Consider the following 12,959-nt stretch of genomic DNA (forward strand, 5'->3'; position numbering starts at 1 on the left):
ATAAAGAATAACCGTTATCTGTTCCCACAGTTTATCTCTAAGCTCCTTTGTGACCTCCCTCCAACTTAAATGTCACAAGCCAACTATTTCCCTTACAACATCCCCTAAAAAACTTGCAAACTTTGATCTGTTTTGGCCAGTGAACCTACCCAGATTATCAAACTCCACTGCCAGTTTGACACCACCAGAGTTTGCATATTGGGTACGCAGCTTAGGTAACCTCGTCAAACTCCTTGTAGGTTTTTTCGTTGTAGCAAAACTGTTGAGGAGTTCGATAGTCTCCAAATTGTTGAGGGGTTCGATAACCATTGTCCCTATAACATCGTATGGTTAACCGTCGTCGTCTTTGGCTTCCTCGCTTGAGCAGCCTTCAGTGTCGTCTGATTGAGCGTCGTCGTCGTAGTTGGCTTCCTCGTCGGAGTAGCGTTCTTCTTCGATTCTTTCATCTATAAGCTTCATCTTCGATTGTTTTTTTAATAATTTGGCTGATTTGTGGAGTGGAAAATTTTTAATAATTTGGAGTGTAACTTGATTTTTGGAGTGTTAAATGTAATTTGGAGTTTTTGAATATTTGGAGCCAATATTTTGGAGCTTTTTGAGTTTTACATCCCTTTTAATTAATTATTGGCATAGTTTTTACGGCAGAGAACCTGTGGCTGAAAATAGGCACTTTGCCAGAAGATGGTTGGATAAGCGTGTATTGCGTATTAGGATATTTATATATGTTTATGTACATTAGCGCGTGACAAGCGTAATAGTGTTTTTTAACAAAGTGTTTTTTGTTTTATTTTTAGATTTAACCATAATTACCATTCATTAAAAGTTTTCATACAAAAGGCACCATTACAATACATTCCATGAAACAAAAATAAGAGTGAATAACAAAATAGATGATACAAGAAACTATAAAATTAAAGCATTTAAAAGCTAATTAACCAACCAACATTCAACACAATAAACTAAAAAGTGTAACAAATACAACCATACAAATATTATCCAAAGTGACCAAATCACAAATGTTCCAAAAATCACCAAACACATCATCAAATATTTCCAAAATGTTCCAAACATCACCAAATCACTAATCAACTTTTGAAACTAACAAAGTAGCTTCACTGAAGTCATATTCAAATCTGCACTTATCACCAATCTGTATTTCATTTTCCACCATGAAATTTTTCTATTTTGGTAACTGATATTTGAAGTTCAGGTCCGACAGTTCACCGTGAAGTCTCATTTTCTTTTTACGACCTTCGGGATTAACCAAAGTGATTGGCATTCCATCATAGGCATCAATCTTGGTGGCAATGTGACGCGGAAGACGCTGTGAAAAGCAAATTTCAAATATACTTGTAAATAAAAAAGAAACTTAAAAATTCAATTTATCAATTTCTTGGTGACGTTCATGTGGAAGACGATTTTAGAGTCATCATTTTGCTCATCAAGATGAATTGGGTTTTGGGAGGAACTACCTTGATTGCTTGATTGATAGTTGAGAAACAGCTGATTTGGACCAGGAAGGATAAATTCTATGCCATCTTCATGAAAGACATTAATATGAAATGTCTTATCTAAAATGATTTCAAACACAACAAACGAGCCACCTTTCAAGTTGGTTTGTTTAAAAACCTCATTCCAGATATCCTCTAGCCTACAACCCATTCCATCCCTAAGACATGAAACTTTAAACATATATCTATCTGGAGCAATAAGCTCGAAAAGCGAATTCATGTAATTTTCACCAAATTCTTGAATCACGTACCACTCAGGGAAATCCTATTAAACATGTTAATTAAAGGACATTTGAATTTGGAAACAATCATTAAAAACAGAAATTAAAACTTACGAAGTAATGGACGTGTCGGTTTCCGACTGGAATACATATCATAGTACCGGATTGATCATTTACGTTTCTTTTGAAAGTAAACATATTCAACATAAATCTTGGTTTAATCTCAAAAACAACATATGTTCCAACTTCTATACAACATTCTCTGATTAATTCAGTCAAATCGGTTCCAAATTAAAAGTCATCAGGTACTTTGATTATAACAACAGAAAAGGTTCTACCACTTTGATCGTAAATCAAACAACAGCCGGTATTCGATTTCATGTCAGCAAATATTGGTTGAAAAGCTTAAGTAACACAAAAAATGCTCTTAGAATGTATTTGTTGCAAAACTGTAAAATGTTTCATAAAAAAAATTAACTAGATAACAATATTAACATACCATCCTACTCAAGGAATCGCTGTCGATATCTACCAGGACTTAACTCCGTTATTGAGACGTGACATTTTTATGTTCTTACAGTAAAGCGATGTCTACGAATTACAGTAAAGTGAAGTAGAAGTCGATTTAGGGTTTTGAAGTTAAAAGGGTTCTAAAGTTAAAAGAGTTTTGAATTTTGGTTTTATTTATTTCTACACATTTAATTATTTATATATTTTGGTTTTTTGTTTTATAACTTTTTAAAAATAGTATAAAAACATTTACTTTTAGTTTTTTTTACTAACACTCCGGTATTAAATTTAGTTAAAAGAGGAGTTCGTTTATTAAATCGTATTTTTTAAATAAATTTTGAATTTTATCCATTATTTAAGTATTATCTTAACCGTTAGTAAGATTTTCTGGATAAGATTTACAACTTTGTATCATTATCATCTTCTAGGTTATCATCATCAACATATGTGTTATGATGATGACCAACATAAAGTTATCATCGTTATCATGTATTATAGTGGTTATCATCATAATCATCAATCACCATCACCATGAAATCACCATGAAACGGCATCATCATCAGACGTGCGGGTAATCAAAGTGGTCATTGTATAGGCTATCGTAGTCGGCTTTGATCATACGAGCTCAAGTATATATCTCGCTATCAGTGTCGTCATCATCTTCACACATCTCCATCATCATCATCATCAGCAGCAGCATCATCATCATCCGATTGCCATGTACGGGATGTAGTCAGCATCGTATGGGTTATCATAAACAAAACGCCCAATATTAGCGATCACTGTCGGCACCATATTATGAATTGTTGTCGTCATCAAACGACATCATCAGTCGTACATGCTACCATCAGTATGACCATCATATACGTTATCATGGTCGTCGTCGATCATACGGTTACATGTCATTAAACATTGGTGTTGTAACACCCCAAATTTAGGGCAATTTTTCTTCTTCTTTTATTTTAATCTAATTTAGTATTACGTGATATGCTAAGGTAGATAAAAATAACAACCCTATATGAAATTAGAGAAACAATCTAATATTGATTTATGAATGAAAAATTTAGAGCATATATCAAAACCCATTAAAATAAAAATCCAATCTACAACTCGAAAGAACCCAAATTTGACACGAAGCTTCAAACCAAACCTATATATTTCACGTGTGAGACCCTAAGATACAATCATATGACATCTTTACAGTAAATACAATTAGTCACACAATAATATGTATTATGTGACCCATGAACTGAGTATTTGTCTATGTATATAATCACACAATGATGTGTTAGGTGAAATAAAGACAAACAAATTTCTACATAGGGGTATTATAAGTTAATATTACATAACCTTTAGATATATATTTCAAACTAATATATGTAAACTTAGCACTTTGCAAAATCAACTACAATCTTTATCGAACTACCATCCCCAAATCATCCCAGACACATAAATTATATATTTAATATAAAACATATGTTAAGTTTGATTGTTGGGTATATTTATGTATACACATATATGTAAGTTAAAAATCCTATAAAATCTAAACCATGACTCTTTCTCTCTTTAAAAAAAACGTCCCTCACCATCTCTAGCCATATATTTATATATTTATTTTAAACCTACAATATCTTACAAGATCTCCCTAAATCTTCCAAAGATTTAACCAAAATCAGTTTCTTGTAAATCCTTTCAAAATATTTTACCAAGATTGATCCCTGCAAGAATCCTCCAGTATCCATCCATATCTTTTCTAATTCCAACATTTGATGTGGGGAAATCACGATGCAAAAGCCTGGCCAACCAAAATTTATACATAGACTTTTTCACTTCTATAAGATCTTCATAAAAAGTCTCTGACCATTCATCCCTCTCAAAACTCCATTGATTTCTCTCTTGATTCCAGCCTTTTGAAACCCTGGTCATACTTGAAGCCTAATCATACATCATCATCTCAATCGTTTTCCTCTCTAAACTCTCCTGCCTTCAATTTTGTTTCAGGCAATGAAGCCACAAAATCCAACTCCAAGGGAACCCTTAATCAGTCCCGTGAAGAACCACATAGTATCCATCTATCCCACACGTTGTAGCAACAAGAAAGCTCCCTGCCTGTGTGTATTTCTTCCCCGTTAGCCTTAATTTCAGTATATGACCACTCTAAGTCAGCCTTTAATTCATCCAACGAACCTTCTGATCATTTCGTATTGCCGCTGCACATTAAGCCCAGGAAGGATCCCCCAAAACACCTTCAAACGGTTATCATATACACTTCATTCTTGAACGTTTATGAAACCTCTTTGTGATCAATTGCTTCCTAATCATCCTTAACATGCTGTTTCAGAAACTCACAGCCCCTGGAAGCCACCTTACTTGACTCGTATCAGCCATAATCAACCCCAAGAAAGTCTCAAAACAAACATGGGTTCGTCTCCATCAAGGTACATCCCATAACCATTGTCGAAATAATCGTTTCCTGCTAAGTATCTTTCCTTTTCACAAGCATTCGTTCTAATCTTTTCACAGAACTACATCCACATTTTTTGCGGAATATGTTGACCCCTCTTGACGTATCTTGAATCCCCGTTTGCATCAGCCCCAAAAGCTCGGTAACGATTCATAACCCGTTCTTACGACGTTATTATGCATAAATCATCGATTTCTTTTCACACATTGTAGGCACTTACGATATCATTCATTCATAAAATTTTAAGAATAAATACTTTTACATAATATGACATATATAAATAGAAATATATTTCATGTATTAAAATGGGTACACACGTGTTAAACATGCTAAAACTGTAAATCACGCTTCCATTTTGTATAAATGTACAAAGCATACAAACTTATGAACAATAATAAAATTATTTATTTCTAGAATAAGATAACTAGAACTTATGATTTTTGGAAGAGAAATCACTACATTTGGGTCTACAGGTTGACCGCACAAATAAACTGAATTAAACATAATAAAACCCAACACCATCCTTAACAACATTATTAGCGGAAAAACATTTTTATAATACTTATAATTCATTTTTTAGTGCAAGAGGCATTCATTACATTGATATATTTTTATATTTATTATAATGTTTACCTTGAAAAACGAGGTTAAGATGCAAATAATGGAATCCGAAAATAAAATCCCCGAAACTTAACATTTCGGCATAAAATATATCATATAAAACTATTTTTCGGAAAATAAAGGAGAAACCCCATTGTTACTTAACAATCTCAACTTTAAACTAAACCATGAATGGCAAAGTTGTCAAAATCCTAAGAATTGAAATCTTTGACGAACGTGATACTTTTCCAGAAATTTTATAACAGAGTAACATATAGATATTTTTATAAAAGTCTAGGTGATGGTCTAAGTATTTAAAGCATGCTTACATATTAAAAGTGACTTCTTTATAGAATCATCATAAGTAGAAATCAATGTTAACATCATAAGGTATTTTAGAGTTGTAATATCAATAAAATTATAATTCTTAAAACGAGATAATTTACCTTATTGATACTGATTTTTTTTATATAAATAATGTATTTTAGCTACTTATACCATTATTATTATTACTATTATTATTAATTTAATTCTTTTTTTTTAAATTACATAGATTAACCCTTAACCAAATATTTGGAGCTGATTATAAATACTATTTTTTAAGAAAAAAAACAACAATCTTATTTGTCACTGCAAATAGTAAAGGTTTACGAATGCGCAATATGTTCAGAACCGAAACGCTAACTATTATAAGACCGAAAGTAGTAATTGAAACTAGAAAGTAAACTATTATTATTAAAGTAATTTATTGATATATATGAACTATATGTTTAGGTATATATCAAACTAGTATGAACCTTAATTATAGGCTCAAAAGATAAAACTCTATATATTTCCAAATTAAGAAACTTCGTTATGACTCTTGTCACAATATGCAACTATAAACTCTAATAACATATGCATATGCAAAACCTTAATCAAATTAAGTCACATGCACATTTTCTATGACACATATTACTTTTAGTGACACGTTACATAAATTTAGGAATGTTCATGAGTTGGAGCCGTTTCCCGACTAGCATACAAGATCCTTTAGCGTTTTTATCTTCACGCATACGCATAGGCCAAGGTGAGTTCATGCACTACTCTTTTTCTTAAATTTTTGGGTGGATACATGCTTCTATATGTTTTTAAACTTATTGGTGTATTATTAATCAAGACCGATTTAGCTGCCTTAAACAATTCCCGACTTTGTAGCACAATCATTAACTCCGAAAGGAGCCACGGGATATATGGGTAGTACTATCTGGGAGACCCCCGCACACAGTGGGCCTACATCATGGGACGACCACCCGCTGAATGATAAAATGTATATGTTGTGACATATATCCGTGCCTTTTTATAACTTATGTTGGGCATAAGTGTAATTTGACCCATAACAATAAGGGGTATGGGTAAGGGGTATTTATTTTAGATGTTCACAGGTCGTTGACACAGGTTTGATTGTGAACTTGCTTAATGTGCACCATACTATTTAGGTCATTTATATATATGTTTTCATAACTTAAACTCATGAACTCACCAACTTTTTAGTTGACCCAATTATTTTAAGCATGTGTTCAGGTACGTTTATTCGGATATGGAGATTTAGAGTCTTAGACAAGAGTTCGCTTGGAGATAGAAGATCCTTTTAGAAGACTTATGTCGAACCGTAGAGCTTAACCTGAAGAAGCCGTACATTTTCACCTAATTAGATGGTAGTTGAATTTCTAGCTTTGTAGTTGTATTAGACATTTGATTGTAACTTTGACCTATAGTCTTAATAATATAAATTAGTTATCCTATTTCCGCTGTGTTTTGGTTGGTATTCAGTCGTCACATCTAGCCCCCCTAGTCGGGGTGTGACAGATTGGTATCAGAGCAAGCGGTTTTAGCGAATTAGGTTTCCTTAGTGATTCCTAGGCTTTAACCGAAAACACCTTAGGGACCCAAATTATTAAGATGCCGACATTGCTTAGGTTTTGACTTTCTTTTTGTACCTTAAGAAAACCTTAGATTCCTAAGCCTTGATTTCTAGGATTTTTACGGATAAGTTACAAATGTTAGTTGATAAGAGTATGTGTATACCTAGGATGATTACTTTCATAACTTGTTGCACACACACATAGTTCCATGACATAACAAATAAACTAGAAATACAAAAAACACACACAATATGACTACAATGGGAGTATACTAGAATGCCATGTGAGGTAAACTAGCAATTATGGTCGCGAACATAATTGTGACTTTACAGGCTCATGAGCATTCCTGGAAATCCTATTAGGTCGCCATATGTTCATGTCATAGCAACAACTATCAAACACCAAAGTTAACATAAAACTAATTTGAACCTAAAACTCTCAATAACTAACCATCACCATTGACAAAATATATTTTTCCATGAGCTTATTCATTATTGCATCATCTTGGAATCAGAATTGACGCCCTCATCATTGTCTCAGTGGAAATAATTTTTTTTTAAAATTAAAATTATATATATATATATATATATATATATATATATATATTTCCATCTATTCGAATTCTTATTTAAAGTATTTAGGACTCCCTCTTGTAGCATTTCTACAATCATAATACTTCCTTCGTATATCGGATCCAACCATATTATTTGAAAACACGTGTGTTGATTGTCAAGCGCGTAAGTCTTATTCCAACACCACCGCACCCCTAATCAAACTTCCATCAAAATCTCATACCATCTCGAAGATGATGAAGAAATTTGGATTATACCTGGTAGAAACACTAGTTAACATGGAAAACCGAAGATTATTTCGTCTCTCACGAAGTGACCTCTCGGTTCCACCTTTCTTTATCTCCTTTCTACACTAGACACACCTTTCCTTATCACTAATTGATATCAATGTTCCGCCACCTTCTATCATTCACCTAGTTAGCTCAAGATCCATGCGTTTTTGTCCTTCATTTTCTCACGTGAAGATTCCCAAATTTATCGACGTCTCCATCACGAGTTCCCAATATGCTACTAAATGCACTTAGATAATCCATGTGCCTTGCACATGATTATGTAAAAAAAAACTAAATAATAAAAAAAAATATTATATCTATATATATATATATATATAAAGTTTAATTACTTCACATATTTTACATAATCAAATTAATGTTTTGAAATTTGATAAATCATTATTATTATTACTACTACACACTTTTTTTTATATTATTATCAGCCTAATATTTAATCTCTTAATAATATTATTAGTGTTAAAGTTTTTAACATAATTTTAGTCCTTTTGACAAACATATTACTATTATTACAATATCTTTTTACTTACAAATTTATAAGACCTACTATTGAGATTAATATTACTTTTTTCTAATCGACTTAGTTTTTAAACCATGTTATAACAATGATTTTTTTATAGTCATGACTATTTTTTTTTTCAAATGTCCATGACTGTTATAATCGCTTTAATTAATAAAAACTATTTTTATTTCTAATAATATTATTAGTATCATGACTTTGTTATTTTAAAAATTGTCTTCATCAAATAATCAATAAGCTAGATTGCAACTCATGAGTCTTTCAAATTGCTTTACTAAAAACAAATAGGAAAAAGGACTATGTTTATGCATACCTTCCAACATATTTGAGACCAACAAACCGTACTCGAAAGTTTAATAGTTCTACATACCGCCTAATTTACTCTCTCGTTTCATGATCCTTATTGTCCGAATCTGAAATCTGGCAAGTTCCTTCAACGACCAGCAATATACAAAGACCTTCAGCAATCCGTTAACGGTCCCAATAATCCCCAAATGAACATAGACCATTGTTATAGAATACACCCCTCTTCAGTAGACCCCCTAGTGTCAACTCGTAATCGCTTCTTCTCCCAAAATCTCTAAATCGAATATTAAGTATTGGGGAGTTATTTGCTACTGAAAAATAATCTCTTGCTCCTCACAACGTGAATGTTGATTCCCATCTCAGCATCGAGTTCCCGTTGTAAACATAAGACTTGGTCCAAGAAATTAATAATTCCATACAAAAGCTCAAGACCAACAATTATTGTCGCCCTCTCTACAAAAGCTCCATTATTAAATGCGGTAATAATGTTATAATTATATTTGAAACTCATGAGGATGTCTACCTCATAGAGTTGATTATAGGATCACAAATTCGTAAAACTACCCTCGCTAGTAGCATCATTTTGCTTTCCATGATGTAATCTAGCTACAATGTAAGTTGGTACTTATTCCTTCCCTGCATTGGAATAACAAATCAAATTCTACATTGTATTGCCAATTCAAGATCAATCATCCCTTCATTAGGGATGCGTAAAGTCTTTAATCGGTATAGCAAACCCATAGGAAAAATAGCCGCTGAAAACCTCCTCCTAATTTATAACAACCAAAATGATATTGCATTCACAATTTATAAAATATTGAGTCATGCTTGTAATTTTAACTCCATATTCTTAGTTGATAACTTCCGATTCCTTCATTGGCTAATTTCTTTCATCATTCTTCCATATAACTTATGGACTAATTTTTTTTTAAGATAACAAAAATTAAATTTCGAGGACGAAATTTCTTTAACATTAGGAGTATGTAACAACCCCAATTTTAAGGCAATTTTTTTTCTTCTTTTATTTTAATCTAATTTAGTGTTACGTGCTATGCTAAGGTAGATAAAAATAACAACCCTATATGACATTAGAGAAAAAATCTAATATTGATTTAAGAATGAAAAGTTTAGAGCATATATCAAAACCCATTAAAATAAAAATCCAATCTACAACTCGAAAGAAACCAAATTTGACACGAAGCTTAAAACCAAACCTATATATTTCGCGTGAGACCCCAAGATACAATCATATGACATCTTAACAGTAAATACAATTAGTCAGACAATAATATGTATTATGTGACCCATGAACTGAGTATTTGTCTATGTATATAATCACACAATGATGTGTTAGGTGAAATAAAGACAACTAAATTTCTACGTAGAGATATTATAAGTTAATATTACATAACCTATAGATATATATTTCAAACTAATATATGTAAACTTAGCACTTTGCAAAATCAACTACAATCTTTATCGAACTACCATCCCCAAATCATCCCAGACACATAAATTATATATTTAATATAAAACATATGTTAAGTTTGATTGTTGGGTATATTTATGTATACACATATATGTAAGTTAAAAATCCTATAAAATCTAAACCATGACTCTTTCTCTCTTTTTAAAAAAAAAACGTCCCTCACCATCTCTAGCCATATATTTATATATTTATTTTAAACCTACAATATCTTACAAGATCTCCCTAAATCTTTCAAAGATTTAACCAAAATCAGTTTCTTGTAAATCCTTTCAAAATATTTTACCAAGATTGATCCCTACAAGAATCCTCCAGTATCCATCCATATCTTTTCTAATTCCAACATTTGATGTGGGGAAATCACGATGCAAAAGCCTGGCCAACCAAAATTTATACATAGACTTTTTCACTTCTATAAGATCTTCACAAAAAGTCCCTGGCCATTCATCCCTCTCAAAACTCCATTGATTTCTCTCTTGATTCCAGCCTTTTGAAACCCTGGTCATACTTGAAGCCTAATCATACATCATCATCTCAATCGTTTTCCTCTCTAAACTCTCCTGCCTTCAATTTTGTTTCAGGCAATGAAGCCACAAAATCCAACTCCAAGGGAACCCTTAATCAGTCCCGTGAAGAACCACATAGTATCCATCTATCCCACACGTTGTAGCAACAAGAAAGCTCCCTGCCTGTGTATTTCTTCCTCGTTAGCCTTAATTTCAGTATATGACCACTCTAAGTCAGCCTTTAATTCATCCAACGAACCTTCTGATCATTTCGTATTGCCGCTGCACATTAAGCCCAGGAAGGATCCCCCAAAACACCTTCAAACGGTTATCATATACACTTCATTCTTGAACGTTTATGAAACCTCTTTGTGATCAATTGCTTCCTAATCATCCTTAACATGCTGTTTCAGAAACTCACAGCCCCTGGAAGCCACCTTACTTGACTTGTATCAGCCATAATCAACCCCAAGAAAGTCTCAAAACAAACATGGGTTCATCTCCATCAAGGTACATCCCATAACCATTGTCGAAATAATCGTTTCCTGCTAAGTATCTTTCCTTTTCACAAGCATTCGTTCTAATCTTTTCACAGAACTACATCCACATTTTTTGCGGAATATGTGGACCCCTCTTGACGTATCTTGAATCCCCGTTTGCATCAGCCCCAAAAGCTCGGTAACGATTCATAACCCGTTCTTACGACGTTATTATGCATAAATCATCGATTTCTTTTCACACATTGTAGGCACTTACGATATCATTCATTCATAAAATTTTAAGAATAACTACTTTTACATAATATGACATATATAAATAGAAATATATTTCATGTATTAAAATGGGTACACACGTGTTAAACATGCTAAAACTGTAAATCACGCATCCATTTTGTATAAATGTACAAAGCATACAAACTTATGAACAATAATAAAATTATTTATTTCTAGAATATGATAACTAGAACTTAAGATTTTTGGAAGAGAAATCACTACATTTGGGTTTACGGGTTGACCGCACAAATAAACTGAATTAAACATAATAAAACCCAACACCATCCTTAACAACATTATTAGTGGAAAAACATTTTTATAATACTTATAATTCATTTTTGACAGAATTACAAATTTTGTCCTTTAAAAAAAGCCAAATTACGGTTCGTGTCCTTTTCTAAGTTTCCTTGCAGGCGGTGTACTTTAAACTTTTTTTTTCTACACGTTATGTCCTTTAGGCTAACTGGGTTAGAAAAACTCAGTTAAATGGCCTCACGTGAGGTGCATGTGAGGGCATATTGGTCTTTTTGCCTACCCTGCAACTACTTCTTCTTCTTCATTTTCACAGAAGTGTGAGGGTGATAATTGTTACAACCTACTGTGTGCATAATCAAATGAGGATTGGCAACCTCATTGTGAGAATTAATCAAACCAGAAATTGGAGGACCAGTGGTCACAGTTGGTGCGATAGCATACCCGAGATCCAGATTATCCTCGTGATTGAGGTCGGTCTGCTCAAAAATAGAATCGGTGTAGAGTGGTGAAGAACTTAGATCAATCAATTGAGGATCTGTTGATTGAGTGTTGTTCGTATTTGATGCAACCAAACCAGAATTCGAAAGATTAGTTGTAGTCACACCTGATGCAAAGCCTAGATCCATATCTCTATGAATGTCGATTGGCTCAGATACAGGAGCGGTAAGGGAATTCGTCTTGGTCACCAACGCCAAATCGATTAACCATGGCAACTGTGAACGCTTTCCAAGTGGAAGTGCCTATGCATCGAATCCCCCTCCAAATAATACGAGGAAATAACAAATCGAACGGAATTTGAGACCTGCAAGACCAATCGGAAGGAAGTTGGACTAGAGGTAATCCACCGCCTCCTCACCATTAATTAATTTTCCGACCAACCACCCCCATCGCCACCCACGAATCATCTTTTCACCATCTTCCTGCAAAAACCCTATACCCTAACTTGGAATCCCTATTGTGAACCAACAACCACGGATCTCTTCCTTCCAAATCTGAATATCGACACCTGCAAGACCAATCGGAAGAGCAACAACTCATACC

This window comes from Bidens hawaiensis, unplaced genomic scaffold (genome assembly GCF_021521415.1).
Source record: "Bidens hawaiensis isolate Kalapana, Puna unplaced genomic scaffold, B.hawaiensis_p1.1 tig00003141_1, whole genome shotgun sequence".
Lineage (NCBI taxonomy): Eukaryota > Viridiplantae > Streptophyta > Magnoliopsida > Asterales > Asteraceae > Bidens > Bidens hawaiensis.